Source organism: Oenanthe melanoleuca, chromosome 7, assembly GCF_029582105.1.
Source record: "Oenanthe melanoleuca isolate GR-GAL-2019-014 chromosome 7, OMel1.0, whole genome shotgun sequence".
NCBI lineage: Eukaryota > Metazoa > Chordata > Aves > Passeriformes > Muscicapidae > Oenanthe > Oenanthe melanoleuca.
The window spans coordinates 10454860-10481767 of record NC_079341.1 but is presented as its reverse complement, the minus strand read 5'-3'; the positions used below and the strand labels follow the sequence as shown (position 1 = coordinate 10481767).

The window sequence follows — 26908 nt, the reverse complement described above, 5'->3', positions numbered from 1 at the left end:
CTTTTGAGACAAAATATTTTGAAAACATTATCAACAGCAATGTTAGACACAGAAATTGTTTTTATTTTTATATTTTATTTTCTGACTGACAACAAAGCCAAACTTCAAAATCAGATTGGATTTTTTCATGAAATGTAAATGTTGAGGTCTGGTCTGCCTTAGGGTTTTTGGGTTTTTTCCCCCTATATTTCTGAAAGAAAAGGATTTAGCAGTATAGTTATGAATGATTTCATTAGTGCTAAGCTGAAGTGGAAATAGTTTTTAACCTATAAGAAAATCCAAAATTTTTTCAGGCTTGGAAGGGTGAAGAGGAAGGTGTGAATTTCAGTTTCCAGCTACATACAGTGTCAAATACAGAAATGCAGCTGATCCCCAGGCTGAACAATTTTTCATGAATGAGGAAGAAGAGGGGAGGACACCAAGTTTCCACTGCAGAAAGTAGAAATGGGGAAAATTTAAATACTGCCCAGGCGGATGCTGATGCTCCAGGGCGTGCCCCCCTGGGTAGAGCAAAGCTACAGTGGGGGGATGTTGGCCTGATATGAGAAGGGTTTGTGCCATTCCCTGTGGAGTCACCTTGTCCATGGTAGGGTGGGTCTGTTTCTGGCCTGACTATCAGGAGCCCACGTGCCCCACTTGCAGCCTCACGCACAAGCACTTAGCGATTCCATTTTATGTGAAGTCCAGCTGTCGTCATTCTTTGAAGTACCTTCTCCAGCATTAACAGATGTTCAGTATCACTTTGGTGCCGTAATCAGGGTGTCCTTGATCTTCATTACAATGCACTGAACCTCTGTGAGTGATTCAGTGTGTGTTTGTGTATATTTTCTACCTGGTCCCCTGGAAGATTGCATGATGGAGGAAGCTCACTGCAGTCCCAGGGCAGATTTCGGTGTCCAGTTGAACACCACAGTCAAACAAGGCAGAACAGCAGGTGGATGCTCAAGTTCATCACCAGTGTACCCTAGGAAAAAATAATTTTATTTGTAGAGCAATTTGGAAAAGCCTAGGTATCTGTATTGGTTTGTTCCATCTGATGTCAGAATTGCTGCGCTTTCCATTTTTTGCTGGTATGTCATTTAAATTATCTTTATTTTGTGATTTCTTTTTAAGGAAGGATTGATGTTTCTTGAGGTTGGTCAAGTGGCACAGATCAGCTTGTTTCCAGGACACTTGTTTCAGTCTGGTCTAGATCACTAGAAACAATCATGCCATTTAATGACTATTCAGTGTATTTAAAATGAGCAAATACTCTCGTCCCATTTTCCAATGGAAAATCATTTTATCAGAACTCCCTGGGAGGAAAATCCACTCCGTAAACATTCATGGACAATGGGAGCAGCACCTGCCTACCAGTGCTTTTACCATCTCCTCTGGTACCATACTGGCAGCCTAATCACTTCTGCACCTCAAGTGCTCTATTCTTCCCAAAGCAGTAAGTCTTCCCATTAAATGAGATGTACCTTTTGGCTTTTGTTTGCCTTTTACTAAGGTAGATTGTGCTACTACTAAATAATGATAGATGTCCTGCCGCTGATAGCAATGGGGAGGGTAATGCTTTAGTGCAAACCTAGTAATAAGAAAACTATGTATTTAATTTACTGCAGTTTATTACCTATTAAATTAATGTCCCATGCATGTGGAGTGTGGTAAGTTTGTTCTGAGTTGCTTGGTAGGCAGGTTTTCCTGAGTTCACATCCTGTATCACATTAGTATAATATGGATAATGGACAAGCACTTTCTAACAGCAGTGGAAGCTGCCCTTGTCTTCCTTCCTTATTTCAGGTCTCCACTGCACTCTTTTCTCTGAGGTACCTGGTGCCAGGGTGCTTGAGGGTCTGTGGTGGTTCCAAGCCTAACTTCTGGCACAGTCTCAGCCCTTTTTCTGCACTAATTTGCTTTTTCAATGAAGACAGGTGTTCCTTCTAAATGTGCTGTTTTTCTTAGGATGCAGGATGAATTTTGTGAGTTGCACAAGTAAATCTGTGTTTGCTAAAGTCCATCAAAGACTTGTTCCTTTCTAAACTGCAGTTCATCATTCTGTTCTGCATGACGCTAGTAGGCCAGAGCAAGCTTTTCAACTGTCTGTATTGTCAGAAGCTGGTGTCGGCTGTAATGAAAAAAATCTAATGACTGTGGCATATTGATGACTGTTACCTAATTCCTGCTATGAATTTGTTACAGAAAACAGCCCCCCCCCCCCCCCCCCCCCCCGCCAACTTCTTAGCTGTTGCCCAAAGGAGCTGAAGTACTGAGACTGGGACTGCAGCAGTGGCTGCTTCACCCCAGCAGGGGCACCAAGACAGAAATACAGAGGGACATCGTACCTCTCTGAAGAGCTCCTTTGGGGAAAACTTTAACCAAGCTCTTGTCCTTGAAATGCTTTGGGGCCTGTGGCTGCCAGGACTAGGCGGGTTTGCAGGGATTCCACTTGCTTCCTTGAGATGCTTTGAGGCCTGTGGCTGCCAGGACTAGGTGGATTTGCAGGGATTCCACTTGCTTCCTTGAGATAGGGTAGGGCAAATTATTGTGGGAAGAAGTGGAGCTTGAAGCTGCTGAACAGAGATTTTGGTTCATGTTCCCAACTCAGGCAATGCCAGCCTTGCTAGTGCAAGTTATCAATGACAGAAAAGAAAGGACAAATCTGCTCTAGACAAGCCACAACTTTTTGAATGTGACCTTTGTTCTTTACTAAGAAGACACACCCACTGGCAAAGAGTATTCAGATACTCAGTGTGCTGCACGCTGGGATGACTGAGCCCGTGAGCCAAAGCACACTGGTAAAATGAGGCATCTCCCATAGTGATGGACAGGGGATGGCTGCCCCAGCTGGAAGCCTGGCAAGGCTGATGTAACCTTTTTTACTCATTTTGCTCTGGAATGAAGCTCTCAGTTCTGAGATGCTTATTAGGAGAAGTCTGTCCAGTTGCTAAGGTTTTCAGAAAACTTATTTGGAGATTAGCTGTACATGGAAAACTCCGTGTGAGAGTCCTACAAGTGTAAAGTTACCCTTAGATTTGTGGTTGAGAAGGAATGGTGGCTGTCTTCTTTTGGGGCTTTCCCTTCCCCTGCTTAAAATCTTGCCATCTTTTCTGTGTAGAATTCAGAAACATTTTCTGAGACACAGGAGCATGCAAATGAAACAAATCATTGGTTTGCCTGGTTGCTTCAGGGCAAAAAAAGTGAAGGACACAATGGGATCAAGCAATAAAGCTCCAGTGAACATCAAGCTAATAAACCTTTAAAATCAATATTCATTGACTGAGAGATCTCAACTACTAATCATATGGTTGTTGCCTGGCATGAGGTTTGTACAGCTTTACAGTTCTGAGTTGGAGCAGGGTGTGCACAGAGTTTTTGGAGACCTGGTTTCCTTTCATTTACCATTTGAACTCTGCAGTTGCTTATTCTGAGTACTCCTGCAAGCGGTACCTCCTGTGTTCAGTTAGTGCTCAGAGTACTAACAGGTTGCTGGTTTGGGTCCAGGGCAGGGATTTCCACCTAAGTCAGATTTTCATTTGTTGTGCTCTCTGTAGAGCAGAGAGTTTATCCAGTATCTGCATAGAGAATTTCTTTAACTCTTTTTCTGTTTTAGGACCTTTTTATAGTTAGGAGGTTTAGTCCTTTTGCTCTGTGATTTTTAGTTCGTTGCAGGGTGGTTTGTGACCAGCATCAGGTCGAGATGTTGGAGACCCCCTTACAATAACTATATAGAGAATATGTGGCTGTATTTGCCAATCTCCACTATACTTCCTGAAGTTTGTAACATTCTGTAAGGTTTTTATCTGTAACGTACTACCATGTACTTTTATTCTTTATTTTCAATTTATTTATCATACATACATATGTATGTGTGATGTCTTGAAGCATTTAAAGCACTTTACTTGTTGATCAGGCATCAGTGATTCTGTTGTACCAATGAATTGCCTCAAAAAAAAAAAAAAGTAGTTTTTAAAATACTGCCTCTGGAGATTAATTATTCTGTTTTCATGCATGATTTGTACTGAAGTCAGTGGGAATTGCTATCATAGAACAATGCAAACCAAAACCATGGACCCTGAAGCAGGAAAATGGTTTGTCCTATGCAAGACGTCAGTCAGAAGGGCTGTTCTCGCCTTATTTCAGAATGGTCAAATTAAGAATGCTAGTTAGATTTTATATGGGCCACAAAAAATATTTATTACTCAAGTGCAAGCCCAGCTTCTCCTGACAGCTGAGTTTGGTACTTTACCAATTTTGTGGGTACATTGAGCTCTTGGGGTGCCAGTGGAGTGGAATGGGGATTTGCTCCTTGTGCATAACTGCCCTGGACCATCACATCTGCAACCTGCAGCTGTGAGAGAAACTGAGAGCCATCTTTGAAAACTCTGGAACAGTGATCTCTTTGAGATGCAAGGTTTGCCCTGGGTAACATAGCAATATGACCCCAACAGCTGATTTAGAAAGTTGCTATATATAAATGCAGATATGTATTAGTGGAAGGTGAATCTCATAATGGGCAGCTTGGCCTGGAAAAGCTAAGGAGCATCCTCTGGTGGGCTGGAATTGTGCCAGGAATGGAGTTATTCATTCTTCAAACAAAATTTCACATAAGAGTATGCCTTGTGGAGTCAGATCTGTTATAGTGACAAGGAGCTATGGGGTGTTCTCATGCAGTGGTAAGAAGCCAGTGTTTGGCACTGGAAATGTATTTAGGCTCCTCTGAGGTAGACCATTGTGTCAGTTCACACTACAGCAATCTTTTACACAGTTGTTACTTATTATTATTATTTTCCAGATTGAATTAGATGCCGTACAAGCCCAGAACATAAAGATGGGCCCTGCCCAGAGAAACTTAATATGAATGTGACTGCTTAGGCTATTTTTTTTTATTATTTGAAAATAAATACATAACAGCTGCTGGGAAGGAATGAGGCTATGAAATATCTGGCTTATATAAAAGTTAACAGTTCTTTTAAGTTAGATTCAAGTGATGGAGTGGGTGTGAAGGGGTGGGAAACTACTCAAATTGCACACAGCCCTGGACTAACTGGGTTTTCCTGCTAATCAGATCAGCAGTGAAACTGTTAACAATGTTGACATTCACATTGTCACCATTAAGCTGCAGCCTAAACACTCCCTTTTGATTAAAGGCAGCATCTTAAATCTCTCCTCACTATTGTTGGAGCATTCCAGCAGCTTGAGCCAGGAGTCTGTCCTTACATCCCTTCTTGGAAGGTTTCCTTCCTAACCAGAGAGCTAAAAAGCTTCACTGTCACTGAAAATAGCTGAGAACTTGCTTTTCTTTGTATGGGGCAGAGCACATCTTGCCAGCTGTAACTGCAATATTTTTTCCCTCTGTTGAGAGGATGTGGCTGCTTATTCTGTGACTTGGCTGCACACAAAGGCAATGACAGACAGGGGTTAGTTGACTTTTGCCCACAGTTCAAAAGTGGGTTTAAAATTACAGGTGCAAGTTTTGTGGTTATAAATTACAGTTGCAAAAGGGAGAGGTGGCCCTGGAATAAACTGTGCCATCAGCTTTAGCAGTGGGAAACTGAACATGTATGAGGGATGTTGCTGGAGAAAAGTTAGCATCTTGTAACCACCTGTCCCACTGCAGTGGGATACTTGGAGATAATTAAAGACAAATATATGTTCAAACAAAAGGCAGGGCTTCTCCCTCTCAACTCCTTCGTCTTCATTTAAACAAAATCAGGCAATATGTTTTTGTAGGAGTTTGTTTCCCTTAATAATATGGAGGGAAGTGAATTTGTCCCACTGTGTGAAGCTAAGCCCAGCTAAATTCAAATCCATGCTCTGGGACACCCATCCAGAAGAGGGTTTGAGTGGAAACATTGGCATAGCTTGACCTGCAGCGGCAGTACTGAGCCTCATTAACGTAATTACAGAATGTGTGGGAAGCTGGAGCACAGCCCTGGGTGGGGTGCAGCACTGGTAGGATTTACAGGGTGCCACGTGCATTGGAAATGTGGTTATAAATGGGCATAAAAATTATCATCTTCAACTTACTTAATAAAATGAGTCAGAGTAAATAGGGAAATGTAAAAACATATTCTCTGCTTGTTTTATTGAATAGGGGTTTGGACCTAGAGCTGCGGTCATTCTTTTTGTGGAAAGGTTTTTTTTCCTTTTTCTCAGGATGCATGTGTGAGAGTAAGGATACATAAAAGGAAAAAAAATAGGAAGGATGAAAAATCGATCCATTTATATACTTCCTGAAGAGCTTAACTCTATTGCTTTGGGCCATACTCAGTTGCATGTTTGTAAATGTTTTTCCTTCTTATAAGCTAACCTTCCTGCTCAGGGCAGTCAGGAGCCTCCTGCCAGGCTGCTCACTGCAAGGCGACTTCTAGAAGGCAATGGCTGAAGGAGGATGCAGGTCACAGCCACACACAAAATCCTGTGGGGATACTTTGGATACTGGACAATGCTAGGGACGTTTCCCTCTCCCCTTAACACTGTGATAAATCTGAATGCCAAAGAAAAGGAGAATAAGCCTAGTTAAAAAAAGTTTAAATGGATAAATTTAGAAAATCTTCACAGTGAACTGCTGAATCCACTCACCTCACAGTATCTTGGTTGGTTGTGTGGCAGTGTCTTGGGCCTTAAGTCTGCTAATAGTCCCCAGGAGTAGTAAAGGAATGTTTTTTTATGGCAGTGCTTTGTGTTAGGGAAATGACAAGGGTCAAGTCTTGTTCTCTGCAATGCCATGGGTAAGTAGTGAGGACATTCCATGGGGCAGGTGCTGGAGCCCTGGTGCTGTGACTGTGTATGATCTGCATACTAGTTGTGCCCTCCTTTGCTTTATGAAGTCCCAATTAACTCCTTTTTCTAAAGGAAAAAAGGGGCAAATACTTTTTTCTCATTTGTTCAAGAAGTAATGTGGTCCCAGTGGTGTCCTGGGGAGGTTTGGCTCTCCATATGCCACTCCTGCCTTCTGTGGCATGACAGATGTAAAAGGTCCTTTCACGTTTACCATGGTGGCATGACAACAACGCGTGTCCCTGATTATCAGCAATGTGTCACTCCCAAGGTTATGGAGTGCAAATGGTTCTGTAGCCATAAAAAATTAATCTCTATGTTCTCTGGTTTGTCAGTCTGTACATAATTGGCCACATTCAAATTTCGGTCAGGGTGGTGAAAATTAAGAATAATCCTACTGAGTTTATAATTGCTCAGTCTGCTATAACGTTTAGCCAAATAGTGTCTGCCTCCATCTCTCTGTACTAATAGATTTATTCATATGTATATATAAAAATAAATGTCAGGGTAAATGTGCATGCATATACATATAATGAAAATGTTCCATAGTTCAAACCACCTTTTTTCAAAGCTGAAAAGATACCAAGAGGATCATACTGGAGGGGCAGTAACCATGCTGTGGGGAGGAGGGGAAGGGAGAAGAGGATTATTATGAACAGTATAGATGGAAGGCAGAGATGAAGATTTTTGTCGTTGTACATTCCAGTTTTTGTGTGTGCCTGCACTATTTTATGTGGAGTATACTGTAATGGTAGAAATAGAAGCGAAGTTCATTTACTCAGAGGAAATTAAATAAACCCACAAAGACTAAAACTAGCACAATGTAAAACATGCTGATGGCATTGACCTCCTCCTGCTTTACCTTGACAAAAAAAATTAAAGAAAAGGTAATGTTTTTGGAAGACAACTAGTGCTGTGACCTGCGTTAATTAATCTGCCCATCAGATCTGATTAAGCACTTTCAAATCTGGCAAATTGCCACTTTTCTTGAGACACAAATGTAAATAAATATGAAGGTGGCAAATCACAACCCTCCAGTGATACCTCTGTCAGCAGCCCTGAGCAAAGAGCAGCAGATATTGAGACTCACAACACTCCACGCCTGATAATAAAAATGTTTTTTCTGCATGGGGATGAAGCAGAGCACGTCACCATCTGCTCAGACCTGTCTGATGTTGGGCAGCTCAGACACCTGCTGAAAGGCCGTCTCTCCTGGATGCAGCCCCAGTCAAGCAACAGGCTCTGGGCAGGGCAGTGCCAGTGAGATAGCATTCACATACACAGGTTGGCTGCTGCTGGGAGAGCAATGAGGTGAAAAGCCACCTGAAGGGGCTATGCTTCCACTGGGAGGGGACTTGCAGGTGTTTTCTAGAGCTGCTTTTGCAGCCGACTGCCAGTTCCTTCGCACCCTGAAGTGAATGAGGACAGCCCCCTGAGAAGGGACCATGGAGCACTGTCCCCATGCTCATGGGAGCTTGCTCCTGCTTCCCTGCTCAGGCCTGGCCTGGCCCTGCCTTAAGTGGGAGCTGGAGCTGCACTTCAGAAATGCCTACAATAGCACAAGTTTTATCCCTTGGTTTATAGCCCTCTCCCAGCTTTAAGACCATCTGGTGTGACAGAGGCTTCTAAATAATGTGTATTGAAATTGGTGAAATGCTTTGATTTGATCCTTTGGTCTAAACCATAAAATTATTTCCATGGACTGTTTGCCTCAGTGTACCATTAAGCATTTAAGAGTTTGAATATCTTTATTGCAAAGGACTGAAGTCATTCCAGGTAAGATGATGTTATCTTCAGTTACTCACAAGTACTGCAGGTGTCGATTGATCATTCCCACCTACTCTGCTTGTGTACATACAATAAAAAAATTACAAAATATTGATAAAAGGGGGGTCTGACTGTTCAGGAGCTCTGACCATACCTATAAAACAACAAAGTGTCCTAAAAGTTTAGAAATAGCAATCTTACTTTGTATCACTTTGTTACAGACAGTTAATTATATTAATGGGCTTTACCATGTGTAAAAAAGGAAAAAGTTAACAGAAGTGAAGGACAAAGGGCAGTATGTCAAAGGCCTTTTTTCTGAGTATTTATATTTCTGAAAGTTTCTAATATGAAACGTCTAAGATGGCTATATGTAACACCAAGCCCTGTAGCCCCTGGTGCAGTTGATGCAGTGAGAGCTGTCTGGCTTGTCTGTGGGTAGTGGTTTTCCCTGTTTCAATGGAATTTGAAAGGAAAGGTGAGCTGGAGGTACTGAGGAGTGGTGGTTTCAGCCCCAAAGAGGCTAGTATTGAAATCTAAGCTCTTTAAAGGCATTTAGGTCACAGTTTTCTGAGATTTGAGTGAAACAGTTTGAGGGTGGTTTAAATAAAGATCTCATATCTTCATGTACCTGAGAAACGGCCTGGTTTTCAGAGGTGCTGAACCCACACTTGACGAATGATTGATTGATTTCTTTACAGAAATCCTTTTCTTTGTGTAAGTGCCTCTGAAGTTTAATCCTGGATTGTAGGTGGTGCGAAAGCCTTCTTTTTAGGAAAAGACAAGGGGTTTTTTTCTCCCTCTGTATTACACAATAGCTCTGAAATGACTTTGAGAGAGAAAAGTGATTTACAGTTTTAGAAGACTATCTGAGGATGGAGTATTTTTCCCAGCTCTGATATCCACATGGAGCTTTGCTGGTACCAAAGTAGAAGGTGCCCCACAGCTTGCAGGGGGCACTTCTTGGGGTCAGCAGGAATCTGCTTTTTCTCGGGCATGGCCAGGCATGGAAGTCTATGTATTTCTCTTCCCCTAGAAAACTCTGCCTCCCAAACAGAGGAGTCTGATTGCTGGGCAGCTTGCTGCCTTAGCACAGTCCCCTTTGCAGGCAATCCATGCCTGTTACTGCTCACTTAGGCTTATATTTTCTGCATCCCTCTCACAGGAGATCACACGACCTGCACTTTCTTCTGCTGCTCCCTTTGAGCCAACAGCTGAAAACTAAAATAGGGCACTGCTGAAATAAGGAGAGCTGAGAAGCTTGCAGCAAATTTAGCTGGGTGAGTCTGCTGAGTCTGCTGCAGTAATTTACCTGCATGTCTAATTCGAGTCAATGCAGTCTCTTGGCCCTCTTAGGGGAGCAAGTGCAGCCAGAGGCCACTGGAAGGAAGGAGGAGCAATGTGTGCCAGGGAAGAAGTGAGTGGTTTGGTCGTGAAAGGAGCCTCCTTCAGAGGTGAGGCTGAGTTGGGAAATGGGCTCCTGAGCGTCCCTGTGTGGTCACCATGATCTGTACCCTATGGGATTGGCAGCTGCAGAGTGAATGGTTTGCACAGTCACAGGCAATGCACACACCTGGCAGATACCTAATTCATTTGTGGAAGCAAGTCAGTTGTGCTGATCCGCTTGGGAATGTAGAGATCAGGTCTGGATGGATGCTTGACTGAATCTTCTCCTAGACATTGTTCTCTTGCCTGCTGGCTCCTGGGTTTACAGGGAGTCAGCCCTACTTTACAGTTTAGAGCAGCACCAGGTACCACAAGGGCTTCTAGCATCTGTGCCATGGCAGTGGAAGGGCTGGCAGCCTGGTAGAGTGTGTGAGTCAGCTTTGATAATTATAGTAGAGAGCCCTGAGGCTTGAGAACAGCACAGCATGAGGGATTTTGCAAAAATTACAAGGCCTGTCTTTGGGTCTCCCTACTCATCCAAGGCAAGTACAGCATGTTGCAGCCATTAAACAATACTAGTTCAAAGGCTTACGTTCCTAAACTGAGCTTGATCCAAAAAAGTAGAAAAGGCCTCTTCTGTCCTTCCAAACTACTCTGTGTTTTGAGCATGCTTCTGTTCTGCATTGTATTCTGCGTAAGAGATGACTTGAAGTGCACTGCAGGCTCTGAACCAATGACCTGTGAACTTCCATGCCTGGCAAGTCTTTGGTTTGATGACTGTTTTCTTGAATTGTCACAAAAGGATTCCTTGGCTAGTGTACCTCCTCCTCCTCCTCCTCCCATAACTTCACAATGCTCTGAGCAAATAATCTTTTCCTAAATGCAATTCCTAAATGCAACCAGACAACAGTATCTTGCACAATATGGAGATGTTTGTTGATCTGTCAATTCATGGGGAAAGTGAGCAGCCTTGAATACATCACAAATCCTCTGTATAAAATATGTGCTATGGAATGCAGTCTGAGGCAAAATATATTATAATCCATTAGTCTTGTAAGAATAATTTTTTTAAAAATACACACCAGTCTTAGCCAAACCACATAAAACTGATACCTCATGTTTCATAAATGATTCAAAAATAGTACAGCAATTGTCCTTGGCTGTAGGTCCATGTTCTTGTGTGACCATGCCTTCCACACAATTATTTCATCATAAAGGTGTTTACTGGCATTATTTGTCTTGCAACAGTTTTTAATAACATTCTTTGGGGAGCACTTAAGAGTCTTAAATTACTAGCTTTTTTCAGACACATATATTGGTGCTTGTGTTTATGAATGCATTTTGCCATTTCTCTTTCTTTTTTTAAATGTGGATTAGTAGATAACATGAGACTCAAAAGGGAATAAGTATATGTTTTTAGCTTCTAGAGCTGATAGTAAATGAAAATCTATTTTCATTAACATCTACAGTGTTTTTGAAGTCAGGTTTTTTTAATGAAAATTAAAAGTGAATCAGTTCCCTTTCTGTTCACCCTGTTTGTTTTTAAATGATATCAATATGCTTGAGAATTTTCTGTATCTTCTCCCAGTTTAACAAGTACTACTACAATGACAGCTTAAATAGGATTTTTGATTTATGAAAGGAAGCATTTATTTTCCCCATGAAACCCACATTTTGGTGAAGTTCACTACCATTTTCTGTAAAAGCTTTTTTTTTTTTTTTTCCCCAAAGGTTGTATTTAGTTAAAGAAAAAAGCCATCTATAAATGTGAAGAGTTCCACAGATTTCAAGAAGAGGGATGGGAAAGACCTAGCAGGAGCAGAGACCTCTTGACTATTTCCTCCCAAACCGTAAGTGTTCTGTAATGCCAGCACACCTGGAAATGGGAGGACAGGTGCCCTGCCACTGCATTAACTTCAGCCTGGTACCTCTGAACTTCTGTGCAGCTACCTCAGTGAGGAATGCTGCTGCTCCTGCTCCTCTTTGCATTGAGGCTGCTTGTTCAAGTTGGTAATCTTGGGCACTGTCATCTCTGTAAGTCATGCCAGGCTGTGTTTAGCATCATTTATTGCACCTACTCGTCCCTGAACTCACCTCTTCCACAGAGACACAGAGCACGAGCTTGGTGTCAGGGGGGACAAAGTTGAAGCTCTCATTGGCTCTTGAGAATGAATTTACCTTAACGTGGATTTTCTGTCTCTGTATTTTCTACTTCTCCTTTTATACCATTCTCATAAAATTCTAATAAATTCATATTTATATTATGGAAAAGTTGTAACCAGGAAAAGACTGCCCAGAGTCAGTGCCAGTGATATCAAAGTCAAAAACATGTTTAAGAATCGAACAAAATATTACGAGTTGGTAGAAATTTTATTTTGTATGGCACAAAAAAGCCATGCTAAAGTTATAGATCTTCAATGCTATCAATTTCAAAGTTTCAGCTTATAATTTACATGAGTCATTTATGTAACAGTTGAAAAGAGAACAAAAATTATTAAAGTTTTTTTCTTTCTTTAAATGTGCATATTTTTCTTGATCTAAAGCAACAAAAAGCTTTGGGAACTCAAGCAATAAAAGCAAGAGATAAACTCTCTTCTTGTTTGCACCTGCCAAGCCACACAGAAGTCAGCAGGCTGGTATGGGTGTAAACCCAGAGAGAATGTCAATCTTTCCCTTTTCTGCTGTAGAGCTCACATGTGCTGCTCAAGAGGCGGACTGAGGATCTTAAGCCAGAAAAGTCTGAATCCAGTTTTCTAGGTCTAAGTGCTGTGACCTGTCACACTGGGTTTGACAAGAGCCCCAGAAAGTTCTAGAATTCAGAGAAGGATTTCAAAGGCGGAATAATAATTTTGAGCCTGAAATTATCATCTGCTTGTGGAAAATTTGGTTGTTGGCTTAAATAGCCATTTCTCTTTTGTTTGCCTCTTCTAAAATTTGAGATTGCTTGCCTGTTTTGCACCTGGTTGGTAAATCACACTTTGGCTGCCCTCCAAAGTACACGATCACTTGTCTCTGGCTTCCCAAAATCAAGCAGTTTGTTTTTCTAACAGGAAAAACCTTCTTCTCCCCATGAGATCTGCATGAAAATTAAAGTTGTAGTCCATGCATGGTTACATACATGGTACATGATTTCTACTGTTGTTGAATGGTTCATAGTACAGGACCATGATGGATTTGAAGAATGAAGGGAGCAATATTTAGATATTTGAGTTTGAAGCTCAAAAGATATGGAGTTTTTAAGGCAAAATATCTTCTATTTCTTCTTCTCCTCCTCTAAATGTTACCTTTTTCAGAAATCACAGGAGGAAAACAATTGGTGAACTTCACAACCTACAAATTCCCTTCTTTGCTTGAAGAAGGTCTCTGGTGTTCAGCCAGTCTCCTATGGTGCTTGGCCTGGAAAATGCATAGCAAGTTGGAAGTTTTATCTAGTGGTTTCTGGAAAACTTTTCAATATGACATTTCATTTTCTTTAAGTCAAGGTAAGAGAACACTTCTCTTAATGTGATATTAAACCTGGGTGAAAATAGAAATGGAGACAGAGAAATGGCTTTTGTTTAGTGTGTTGGTAGAGAGAGCTCCCATGTGCCTGTGTCCATTCCTAGGGCTGGTTCCCATGCAGAGGGGACTCTCCTTATCTCAGAAAAACAACTATGTGGTAAATGGGGATATGTGAGGTTCTATGTGCTGAGACATAAGTGCTGTCTGAGAGATGTAATGGACTGGGTTGAACCGCTTGGCATGTATTATTCACTGCAGTCTAACTTTGAGTTTTGGCACCACAGTACAGTAGCAGCTTTTACACAGTGAACGAGAAAAAGTGTGTCTGAATTTTTCCATGAACAGTCAAAATCCTTTGTGTTTGAAACTTGCACAGAGATACTAATTCAGAAGAACTTTGGCATTGATTAAACAGGTCACATCTGATGTATTATGCATAAATGAGCCTAAAAAGTCCTAGTCTTCTCAAAGAAAGCAAATACAACGAGGTGATATACATTTTTTTCTGAAAACCAGCAATAACTTGGACTCAACAAAGAGTAATTAATACAATTTTTAAAGATACACTATATAATTCCATGAATATTTATGGCTAGGATGAAATAATACCCTATATTGGTCTTGAACCACAATGAATAATATGATTATTTTTAGTTTGCAAGAGGTCACAACAAATGTTTGAGATTTAAGCTGCCATAGCTACAAATTTAGCAGAAAGTAGGCATTTAATGATAGATTTCATTGCTGTGGTTTAGGTTTTATTTTGAATGTTTGTTTTGTCTTAAAAACACTAATGCTAAAATGTTGTCTCAAATCTTTATTTTAAAATTACTTATTATATCACCATAAATTACAGGGTGCAGTAAAAGCCAGATTTAAAAGGAGGCATGCTTTACTTTCTCATATTGCTAAAAATAGTGCAATGCTTATGAAACACGAATCATCATTAAAAAAGTTCTTTTTATACAACTGAAGTTGCTTGTGCTGAACTAGCGGCTTTCCTCCAAGTGGCATGATGGACTGCTCCAAATTTAGGTCTGTAATAGTAGAGGTTAACTTTAGGAAGTCCGAGTAAAACTGTAATCTATAATTCTACCACAATTACAATGTTTTCTCTCAAATGATAGCGCAGTCCCTGGGGTGAATGCTAGCAAATACCTTGTAAAGATGTTCTTCTGGCTTTTATTGTTTTGATGCTTTTGCAATTTCAGCACATGTTCCTAGATTTGTCAAGAGGCCTGGGCTGTGCCCCAGGACTGTTCAGAGGCTGTGGGCTGCAGTAGGCTCTCAGCACTCAGCCAGACGCAAAGGGTGGAGCACGTAGTTGATAGCGAAGAGATGCATATGCCACGTTGACAAGATGATGGGTAAACAAAGCTTAAGGGACACTTGTTAAACTCAACATAGCCAAAAATGAATCTTTTTAATGATATTTTTAGAAGGCTTCAGCCTAGGGAAAACATTCACCTGTGTGACCTGAGGAAAAGTCTAAAGAACTGGTTGCTATTTAGCCATCAAAAAAAACATATGTGCATCTTTTTCAGATGCCCTCATCAGTTCTTTCCTTCCAGGCATATTTTTGGAAGACTCGCACGTCTCCCTCTGTGAATCACAGTATCCTGCTGGCTTGTCAGAATGAGGTGGGACCAGCACGCGTCAACTCTGAACCTAAACCCTGTCTAATAGGTGTGATGTGAGGGCTGCCAGCAGCCAGTGCTCCCTTGCTAGGCCACTGAGAGAACTCTGCACTATTGCTGCTGCTTGATCCCTCAGCTCATGGTACAGTCTCATTAAGGGTCAACCTGAAGTATGTTGCCATTAAGGTGTTGCCTCTGCTTGGGTGTGAACAGAGCTGGGTGCCCATCAGCATTTAAACAAAAAAGCTCCAGTGTGAGCAGAATAACTGGAGAAGCAGGGGCATGTAGGTAGAAATCCAGTTGGGAAGCAGGAGGGCAAGGGGGGCTGTCAACCCCCAGGGTTTGGCCTAGACTGTACAAAGGTCCAAAATCAGGGGTGTTGCAGGCAGGTGTGTTGTCAGAGGAAGGCTCCCTGAGCAGCACAAAGCATTTACAGTCTGGCTGGGGAGAGCTGCAGAGGGACCAAATATGGGGCACCCGCCTGTGCTGGTCAGCAGAGCAACAGCTCTGGTGAAATGGGATTTCTGAGCAGGCATTTAAAAACTAGTTCTTGCAAGCATACCCAAAATAAATGAAAATGTAATGGGAATCTTTCTTAGCTAACTTCACCAAAGCTTTTGGCCTAACGTGCTGCAGGCGTTAGCGCAGCAAGTAGGTGGCCTGTGCTGCTGCCCATTCTCTGTCAGGAAGACAAAGAATCTGGGAGAAGCATCAATCTGTTTCTCTTCACAGGGCTGTCTCTTCCCCCCTTTGTCAGTCAAAGGTGTCAATGTCTCTCCCCTCTATTCTCCCCCCTCCCTGAGTTGAGTAGTGTCAGTCATTCCTGTTTTTTTCTTTTTATTAATGATTTTGCAAGGCTATGTCATTACTGTGCTATACATTTTTATACAGATGGCACGACTGTGCATTTTAATGGCAAATCTGTTTCTCACATAACGCCTGAACTGCAAAAAGACTTTGACAGACTGGTTCAAGGAAAACAAACTGGTTTTAAATGTAGCAAAAACTAAAACAATGCCTTTTGGCTCTCCTAATCATCTGAACTCAAAGGATGATTTTATTTGAAAGTCAGAAATCTTAAGAAGTGGACCAAACTTGTGTGTTGAAAGAAAGCCAGAGGAAAAAGATAGAGGTTAATCATTCATGGGCTGCATGCTTTGTTTAGCAAAACACAGAGGATTCATCCCTGATCCTTAACCCAAATGTGTGTGACCAGAACTGCCTGTAACTCTGGAGACTTCTGGACCCAGCAAGATTTTGAATTTCAGGAAGAACTGAGGTATTAAGTTTATAAATGTGGAAAGTAGAATGCAGGGGGGATAAAAACCCAAAAAGTGAAACATATTTGTATCTTAAATACTGCTAAAAACAAAGAACAGAACACACATTTGCCCATTTTTTGATAAACCTGTTTCTTCTTCGATCATCTTCTTTGCATTTTATGCTCTTTTAAGCCTATATAAATACAAACAGTTCTCAGTGGTCCTCTCATCACTGTTCTCTGAAGTCACACATAATCTTCTGTTTATGTCCCTATCCATGTATCTCTTTTAATATCTTACCTTGCAGTTGCTATGTGGACACAGTTCCACAGTAGCCTTGATCCTTTTTTGCCTTCTGCACTGTGTGGTTGACTGTCTCTAGTGCTCTGCTCCAATTGATTCATTTACGTGAACTGGCTGAGCTCAGTGGAAAAGTGTGCTGGTATCTTACAGCTCTTGCATGTCTGAATTTTCACATCCTTGATACCTTTATCTCCCAGCCTGGAAGGCCTCCACAATTTGTTGCTTTGACACTTACACTTGTGGTGAATAAAGCTCAGTGGCTTGATTTGAAACGACGACCAGGAGAAAGAGGAGGTGGAATTTATTCTTATTAGCACTGCAGACTCAAATATTTTCTGAGGGCCCCAAATAGCAGAAAATTCTCTCATATCATTGGCTGCGTTGTTGTGTATGCTGACTACAGTGAAGTGTAAGAATAGTATTTTCAGAAGTCTATGAATGTTAACTTTAACAATATTTGAGGAGCTAGGGAAAATGAGCAGGAGATGGAAAACAGAGACAGACCCAGGTGCTATTATTGGTATCTTAGGCTCTTGAGGTTGTAAAGGTTGTAGCTAAGAGGGATCACTGAGTCCCAGTGGTGCTCCGAGATACTGGAAAGACAATACAGTGTACAAGTATTCCCCAAATTTCCCATAGAAATCAGGATTTTCTGCTGGAGCGACACATCAAAGTTCAGATTTGGCTCCCATGATGTTCTCCTTTTTTGTAGCCTGGCTGACTGTAAACATCTGGGCTTTGGTAGGTCAGTCCTTCAACAACATTGGGAAAAACACTTGGAGTATGTGTTCCCTCTTCTTCCAGGCTTAATGTTGAGCTAGCATCAGACTGAAATCACATGGTTGTTGACCACAGCTGCATTTTATATCCACTTCTGTAGCATGTGTAGGACTATAAACATAAATTACTGGAGAGTTGTTTCAAGAACAACAGTGTATATAATTAAAAAAGCATCATTTACAGCATTCTTTCATGACAAAGTGTTATGTCACTTTTGTTTCATCATAAATAAAAAGGGCGTTGGATAAATTCTTGGCATGATGAGAAAGCTGCCAAACATGAATGTGGCTTGAATTTATCACAAATCATTACTATTTTTATTTACTAGGCTATATTTGCATGGTGTAACTTCCTTTCCCCCCTGCCCCAAAACTGGCAGGTGAAAACCATTTCACTGAGATCAAAATCACAATTTTTTTAATGGCATTGCGAATTTTTTTCCTCTGAATTATTTTTCCTTCATGAAGACAGACTTTTCCAGTACTGTTGCCTGTCTGTTTGTAATTTGGGTGTTCTATCAGGCTTCTAGTGCTGTTAGTTTACAGCTAGTTAACTTGGACAAGGTCGTTGGTAGATGCAGGTAAGCTTTTCAAAGCCATCTTTAATGACACTTAGCAATAGCATTGCAAGATGGTAAGAGTTTAGCAAGTATCTTGCTTTCTTTTGAAATTTTCACTCCTTATTCCATAGCTCTTGTGAATGTACTTGTCCAGATGCTCACCCACGTGAATTTGTACTTGATGTAAAAAGATGAACACAGGGTAGCCGTTCGAGCCATGACAGAACACTAATGAATGACTGCCTTCCTGGCAACAAGGAGCCATAGCATCTCCTACAGAGTGAGATGCAGAGTGCCTGCAGGGGCAGGGGTCTACTGGACAATAGCCACTGATTCTGAAAGGGGCTGAGAGAAGGTGCTTAGCAAAGCTGATTTGTGGTGAGCGTTGTAATGGGGCTGTTTGGGACTCAAATAGTTTAGTGCAGGAATTAGAAAATTTGTAAAGGCTTCTGTCTTTATGGATCAGGATAGTAAGACTCCAATCCATCCTCTACCTATGCCCAGAAGAATTTATTTACTATCTATTCACTGTTTCTCCAGCAGGTAATCCCTTAGTGAAATATTCCTGAGCACATAAGTTGTGATTATTTGATGACGTTTTCTACACCTTTTATTGAGACTGTGGCTTGCTAGTTATTTCTCAGTGGAAGTGCAAGTACTTTTGCTTACTGAGGAGCTGTCACAAATCATCTCCTATTGGAGATGAAGATAGGATTTCACTCCAGTGATTAATTTCTTGGGCCAAATACCTGTGAAAGTGTCCAGGCCAAAGGGAATCACAGTCAAACTTATTGCAACTCTCTCTTGAGAACTGCCCTTCAGTCTGTCTGAGCACCTACCCTGGGTGCAGCAGGGCTCCTTTCTAGAGCAAATTTTGGATTTTCTCTTTGCAGAACCTGGATGTAGGGCACAGGGCTAATAAGGAGTTCTTATGCTGGGGCACAGGCAAATGTGGTCACTGCTGCTCCCCACAAACATGGTGATGGGATCCTCCTGCTGAAGGTAAACCCCAGGAGGAGATCCACATTTTGGCCATGGAATTCATTCCTGGAGTAACACTCATGGGATATCCTACTTCCTAGAGCAAATAACAGCAAAGCTGTTATTCACAAGATAAAACGTGTTTCCCCTTTTTATTAGCAGTGCATTAGGAGAACTAATTAGCGGCACCTTAGAGATTTCCCTTCTGGGAATCCAGGCTATAAATACCTTCACTGCTCTGCAAGGAGCTCTGCAGAGTGGGACTGTAGAGGAGATGCTACAGCTGGTTAAACAATGCAGCCTCTATGTGGGTGTCTCTGTAAGAGTGAGGGAAGCTATAAAGCCACTTCACTGAAAAGTAGTTGCAATTTTTCATCAAAACATTTTTTAATTTAAAAAAATGGCTTTGATTTCCTGGAAAAAATTATGTGACAAGCTTCTGCTTTGGTTTAATTTTTCTCTTTTCCTTCTGTTAGAAAACCAAAATAATTTCACTTTTATCAGCTGAAAAAAAAAATTATTGGAATGATGTGGATAGGAAGAAAATAATGATGTTCAGCTTCAGAAATTAATTCCTATATTTCCATTTGTTTAGTAAAGATACAAGTAGGAAACAACAAATAAAGCCTGACTGGGGGGATGGGGTGTGTGTGTGTAATTTTGGGGAGTTACACAGTGACTGAATTAAAAAATTTCTTGTAAGGATGAAGGAAAACAGAGATTTTCTTCACAGGACATTTTCTCTGGTTTAGGCAGTTCATTATTCCATCTAGTGGATTCCAGCTCTCCCCATTGCCTGAAAGTGCAGCCTGGGCAGACTAATTTCAATCTGTGCAGCACAAATACTGACAAACATTCATTTTGTTCACCTCGTGTGCCTGTGTATGACTGTTAGTAAAACTTGAGGAATTTTTAACCAACTTCATGTCTAGTTGTATTAATGAAACATGCCTATAGATGAGTTCTGATCCTGACTGTTAAAATTAAAGAAATTAATAAAAAAGCTGTGGTGGTCCTGAGAAGGTGACATCTATAAAATTATGACTGGCACTGGGAAGGTGGATATGGACTGCTTGTATATTGGGTTTTAGTTTTGTTTTAAGAGCTGAAGGGCATCATAGCTAGGTGGGGGACAGTGTTTTCTCCCACAGTTTGTAGTACCTCAATGTGCTCCCTTCCTCTTCTGTGGTGCCACTGGCAGCTGCTTGGCTGCCTGTGTGGATGCTGAGCTGAGAGGCACTTTTGATGTGACTGTGGGTGGTGAGCAGCTTGTCTTCTGCTGCTCTGAGCTTAGGAAGTCAGGCACTTAAACAATTTTCCCCTTGTTTTTCTTCTCTTTCCTCTTCTTTCCCTATTCACTAGTCCTCAGAGCAGTGGGTGTTGTTTATTTTGCTCCATGGCTGCACTGAGAGAAGTGAAGGTTCCTGATGGAGAAACTTTTCACTGACTTCCTTAGAACCTCTTGTTAATTGCTGTCACCCAGGAAAGGCTTGAAGAGGGGAAGGGGTATTGTCAGTGGGATATATTTAGCTTCTCATTCAGTCTGGACTCAGGGAACTCACTTGTGTGGTCAGCCCAGCTCCTCATAGCCAGCAGAAAGCTCCAGTCTCTTGCTGTCTGGCATTGCTTGCAATCAGAAGCATACCTTGCTGGGAAGCTGAGGGCTTCAGATGACATGAAACCAAAAGCTGCTCAGCAGTAGAAATGCCAAATATTTTAGGGAAAACATAGTTGGTACTTGAATTTCTAGACTGGCAATGGCTGTCTTTTAGTGTGTCCAGAGTTATGTATCTTTGCAGCTAATGAAAAATATACTATCTCCTTATTTTACAATAATTAGTAGAGTTCTAGAAACCTTCCCCATTGTTGTTCACAAAAGTCCAAACTTCTTAGGTCAGGAGAACTGCAGAATCCAGAGAGAATAAATGACATTAACATTTTAGCAGTTGTGTGACCCTCATGCACGCATGTTTGCTATTATTTCTAGGAGCTCCCTGATGATAAGTATGATATAAAAATTTAACCACAAAGAAAAAAAGAAGTTTGAAGAATTTTTATGGGTTCACTAATCCCAGAAAAGCAGGGAAGTTCAGAATTCAGCTGATTCCATCAGTAGTGCTGGTTATGCTGGTTTTCATTAGTGGAATCAGAATGTTGGATGATTCAATTTGCCACCAGCTCTGTATCACCATGAACCTTTTCTGATGGGTTTTAAAATCCTGGAAATGTAGGTCAGGAAAGACCTTGAGAGATCTTCTCATCTTCTGCAAGAATGTGGAATCAGTCATGTGTAGTCCATCTCTAGCATGTGCTTGTTGAGGTTTTCACAAAATCTTCCAGAAAAGTGCAATTTGCAGTTTTTCTGCTCCCAGTATTTCTTAATCTGTGGCCAGAAACACAGCCTGAGTTGTGTTTAGACGCAAGGGGATTCATTTTTCTTGGTTGTTCTGTTAATTCCTGGGCCTTTAGTCTGAGCATGGTCAATTTTCCACATTAAAACACTGCATCTCTGGTATGCAAGGGAGAGCCAAGTCCCCAGAGAAAAGAGGCAAGAATGCAGTAGCAGCCTGACTGAGCAATAGTTGGAGATGATGTCACTCACATCAGGCCAGAAATGTTGTTTCTAGGCTGGGCTTCAGGCAGAAAATGAAGTTTCATGTGTGACCCATTCATTTAGATGCTGATCCTGGTGCATTGAAAGAGCTGGCAGGCTCCTTCCTGTTCTTGCCTTCAGCTGGTGCTGACTGCTCCAGCCTGCAGAACTGGGGAGCAGGGAGCAGGAGGGATCAGCTCTGCTCTGTGCAAACCCCTCCTGGGAGGAGGGACTCCAAGGAAGGCCAGATGATATCAGATTTGGCTACCATAAAATAAACCACTTTTCCTGTTTTCTTCCACCTTCCCCTTGAAGCTAAAAGGAACTTGAAACAAGCATAGACAACCACTATATGTTGTTGTGGTACTTCAGACCAAATATGAAAATTTTACACGTTTTACTTTCTCAGTGGAAAAAAGGAGCAGCTGCTGAGGAGCCAAACAAATGCCTCAGCATTGACAGTATAGTCAGCTGACCACAACATGCCAAAAATGAACAAAAAAATGGACTGTAGTGGACGAAGCTGTGCTCATTCCCATTTCTGAATTAGCTTCCCACAGAAATTCAACTGGACCAAAAATTATTCATAGATGTTTCCAAGAATAATGAATAAAACCAAATTGTAAGCTGCTTGCAGGCACAGTCAGAAGGAGATCTAATTTTCCAGATTACTCAATGTGAATTATTAATTCTGCTTGACTAATGTTGAGCAGTCTCCTGGTGTTTAAGAGGAAAGACAGTCTGCTTTATCAGTTCATTGCTGATACTCTCCTGTACTTTTCACATCACATTATGTTTAACTTATCCTGCCTTCCCAAATCAAACCTAGCACCAAGGGAGGGAGTAGAAATGCTCTGATTTGAACAGTTCTATGAGACATGAGCTATTTGATAACTTGACTGTTCCTGAGGGCTCTTCAGTCCACAAATGCACATGAACATGTCCCTTGTAGGGCAGTGAGATGTGTGAGCTTGCATGAAAAAAAATCCCAACAAACAAATCACTTGTAGCTTACAATAAAACCAGCATAACAAAAGATATCCCCCTCCCCATGTTCCTTAGTTATAATTGTTGCCTTTTTCCTGTGTTCATCTCTAACAAACTGTGCCAGAGGCTCGGTGCTTTGCTATCTGTGGGTTGTGGGGTTTGTGTGAGTAGGGCACAGGTGGTTGCCCTAACTGATGGGATGAGAAGGGACTGGGGCTTAGCTTGTCTGGAAAGAAAGCCTGTTGCACTTTCAAGGTCAAATCCTACATGTTGTATAATTTTGGAGTAATTTCAGTGATTTGCTAGAGTTGCTTGGGATTTACTCTGGATTTACACCAGGATGAATTTCATCTGATGGATAAAATGGAGCTCTGAGTATCTATGCCAAAATTGAATAAAATGTAAATACTTCAGTCTCCCAAGAATTCTCACCCCAAGTGATGAAGAAAAAAGCAAAGATTTTTTGCATTCTGGCAGGTAACTCTCAAGAGCTAGCAAGCTGAAGGAGGTGAGAAAAAACTGCACAGTGAACCAAGCCATTTTGAGTACTTTAGAACCAACCCATTTAAATGTTTTGGTTTTTTTTAAGGCTTTGAAAACTCAGATGTTGCTTTCCCTGTGAAGCCAGGAGGCAGTAAGATGTGGTGGTCCCTGTGTGTTGTGGGAGCAGGCAGGACAAGTGGTGCTTAGCCAGCTGGAAGGTGAGCTGCAGTGTAAGGATGCTCCAGCTGCCAGGTCTCTGGAGCCTCACTTGAGTAACACTTCAGTGTTTTCCGATCTTCTCTCATCTAGTTTGTGGCAGCGATGAGAAACGCCATAAAAATGAATATTTTAACAAACACCCCTTGTCATACAGAAACATTCTCCTTTGTATAGAATGACAGATTCCAGCTGAAAGCAGCCTTTCCCTAACTTTTCCCAATTCCTACATACTATGGTATGTAGCTGGGTTTCTGTGGCTTGAACTGATTTCCAGCTAAAGAACTATGCTCAAAGTAAAGGGATAAATACAAGGAAGGTGTAATTGTGCCACATCTGCAGGTGGTACAATGGGACCGTCCCCAGTGTCCAGGTCAATACCAGCAACTGAGTTATCACAAGATTTTGTTGGGGTTCTTTTTCAAAGCAAATAGAATAAAAGATGTTTTTATCTCAAAAAGGTTTTTACTCATTCTCCTGTGCTCTGTCCTGTTTTTTGTTTTCAGGCTACTTGATGTGTAGGTTGCAGTCACTTAATGACTTATAACTCCAAAGACATCCTTCATTAATTGCACTCAAAATGTCTGTAACTGCTTATTTAGATAGGAACCATATATATCAAAGTATGCAGCATTGTACTTTAGTCACCATTTTTGGATACCCTTTATCAAAAGAGCCATTAATGAGATTTTCCAAGTCTCTTTCGACGGGCACATAATATGCACTATGTCTTTAATTAGCACCTTCATTCCTCTCCCCCTTCCCCCCTCTCCCAGGAAAAAGCCAAACCTTCTTCACTACCAAAATGGCCTGTCAAAACCTGACAACTGAAGTTCTGCCTTGTCAATAAAAAATTGTCTGTACCACTACGAAAGCTGAATATTTGGGGCTGGTGCAAAATAACGCACCAGCTGCATTGTCTGGTTTCCTACTCTATTCCATTTCTGCTTAATTTTTTCAGGGCTACTGAAGGATTTCTGGACTCCCCTGAGTATTTCCTGTAGAAAACAGATCCTGTTTTCTTAGGGGCTGTGTGGAGTATTGCTCTAAGAGAGTATTTGTGGATGCATGTGGCAATTGACATGTGTATCCATTTCTATATGTGCTTTCCTGTGTGTATTAGTATATTCAGAAGCACTGAGAACTCTTCTGTCAAAGGGTACGTGAATTCAAGCATTGTTTTCCTTTCAGAAGTGGGATTTTACTGGGAATGCTGGCAGGCGCCTCACAACAGAAGGACGGGTGGGTGCAGCTACTGTATGTATCTGTTGTCACATTGGATTTTGTGCAATAAAAATAAAACCCTTGGTCAGAAGTGTCATAAAAGTTTGATTGACTTTCCTCTTTAATTGCTTATCATCTTTGAAGAGACTTCTTGGCATTTAGGAACCAGTGAATCTGTTTCCCATTTCTTCAGGCTTTATAAATACACCCTGTTTATATTAAAATGATAGACAAATATACATAAAGCTGGAAAACACGACCACAAACTCTTTTCCTCTCTCTATGCATTTAAAAAACAAAACCCTAAAGACACTTTTATTGTTGCTAAACTTTTGCCCTTGGCTGGTAGGGCCTTCTTTATGTTTTAACAGATCCAGACATTCTTTTCATGTGGTCCTTGGATGTTCTATATTTTATATCTTTTGTGGCTTTATAAAAAGGGAAGAATGAGCTTGCTGCACAAACATATCTGATGGTAATTTTTTTTTGGTTGGGTTTTTTTTTGCAAGGCAGAAGTATTGTGACGTTTTCATTTTAAAAAGAACCCTGTTTCTTCCTGCTCTGGGAAGTTGTGTTAGAGGGTTTCAGCAAGCCAATGGCAACTGAATAGATTTTGAAGTATTTTGGAGGTGGGTGCTGGGGACAGACAGGCGAGTGCTGACACCTTCCCTTGCTTTTGCTGTCATCTCCCACTATCAGAGACGAGGCGTGTGCTGCCTGCAGCCTGGTGCAGGGAGAGCCAAGAGCTTACTGGGGCCTTTGGCACCAAGATAATACCCAGAGACTATTGCCACAAAGGTTTAGCTCCTTTCAAGTGGGCTTCTTCCCTGCAGTGGCAAGCTTTTTGCTTGTCAGACCTATAGGGCAGTTTTGTAGCAAAAAAGAAAATTTGGTTTAATAACACCAGTCTTCCAGTCAGAACAACAGAGCTCTCAAATGATTCACTGACTAAATGCAGCACCCAGATATTTCTAGAGTAATAAAACCCAAGTAAGAGAGATACAGTGCAGCTCAGCCATGAAAATGTGGTAGTTGTACAACAGCCAAATGAGAAAAAGTTTATCAGAAAACATTTTCAGATGTTTGCTGTCTTCTCATATGAAGCATGACTTCAGTGCAGATCTGTGTCTACACAGGGATGTGGCTGCTGTGAGCTTGGGCATGGGGCTGGAGAGGCTTGGGCAGAGAAGCAAACTCCCTGATTTTTTTTTGAGGTGATGCATGTTTGTGTTCTAAATTCCAGGGCCTGAGAAATTAACGAAAATTCTTTTTCATTAAATGCTTTTAAACAATGGGAGAAGGTGCCTCCTTTTACTGGATTTTAAAAATTAAGCTTGTTTAAACAGACAGCATAGCCAACCACATGCCCTAGGGGGCTAATTTTGATCTTTGTTATTTTCAGGGCTCCTGTGAATGTTTGTTAGCCTTGTGGCCCAAGCTGCACCAGTTCTCATGGGGTATTAGCTTCACTCTCTGTGTAGTTCGTTTTTCTTGCACAGCTTTATCCATGTGTTTCTCCATGCAGCCATACTGCTCTCATAGACACAAAGGAAGTTCTCAGTCAGGATTTTCTGCTCTGAGTGACAAGCAGAGACATCTCTGTGACAAGCATCTTAGAACTTTGCAGAAACAGGAAAATACATTTGGAGAACATGAATGCTTTTACTCTTAGTCTTCAGCAGTGAGAAGCTCAGGTTTTCCTGGCTTGTGGTGTATTTAAAAGGTTTATTAGAAGGTCTTGCATACCACTTGAGGGAGAGAAAGGAGTAAATGACTAGGAGTAAATGTCCTCTTTGGGATATTTCTGCCCCAAATTATCTGTAAGTTTTAATGCAGGAAAAGGCTTTTTTGCTATGGGCTGACTCCAAGCCTTCTCTTTTCAAAATATGTTTCCTCATTTGCTTAACCAAAACCATGTTATTCTGCTACCTGAAGTCTGCCTAGGTACCAGGTATTATCTAGTGTAGGGATTTTATCTTGGGAAGGGCCTCTCACTGCTTTTATACAAGGTAGCCAGGTGCCTACTTTAACCACCCTGCAGCACTAGCTACCAAGGGCTGTACTTAGGAGTAGCTGACTCCAGCTCTAGCTCCTGATGTTCAGAGGATAAGGGGCCTCAGGGCATCCATGTATACCATTAAAGGGTCTGGCAGGCAGCACCTAGGAGGAAGTCACACAAATCCCTGTGTTCATAAGTATGTGTGAAGCTAGGTGGATCACCTAGAAGCAGAAGATAGATTTTATGACTCTAGACTATACTACATCAGTATTCTTTTAACTGTGGGCAATATATAAAGGTACTCTAGAAGATTTAAGCTGCAAGAAATGTTGGAGCATATTTCTTTTCAGCCGAGGGAATCCTGCTTGGGGTTGGAGTATTGTAGAAGCAATCCACTCCTTCCACAGTTCCCTGTCCTAGTGAGAAGGGAAGTACAGAAGTAGTTCATTGATCTGGCAACCTTAATTA

General features: G+C 41.4%; 1 long non-coding RNA gene across 1 annotated transcript in view; it reads left to right on the top strand.

The window, feature by feature from the left end:
* The first annotated feature begins 11698 nt into the window (after positions 1 to 11698).
* Positions 11699 to 26908, top strand: part of LOC130255564 (uncharacterized) — an 86546-nt gene continuing 71336 nt past the window's right edge. Inside the window, exon 1 of the long non-coding RNA XR_008840950.1 lies at positions 11699 to 11765. This is a non-coding gene — a long non-coding RNA (uncharacterized LOC130255564). The remainder of the gene's footprint in view (positions 11766 to 26908) is intronic.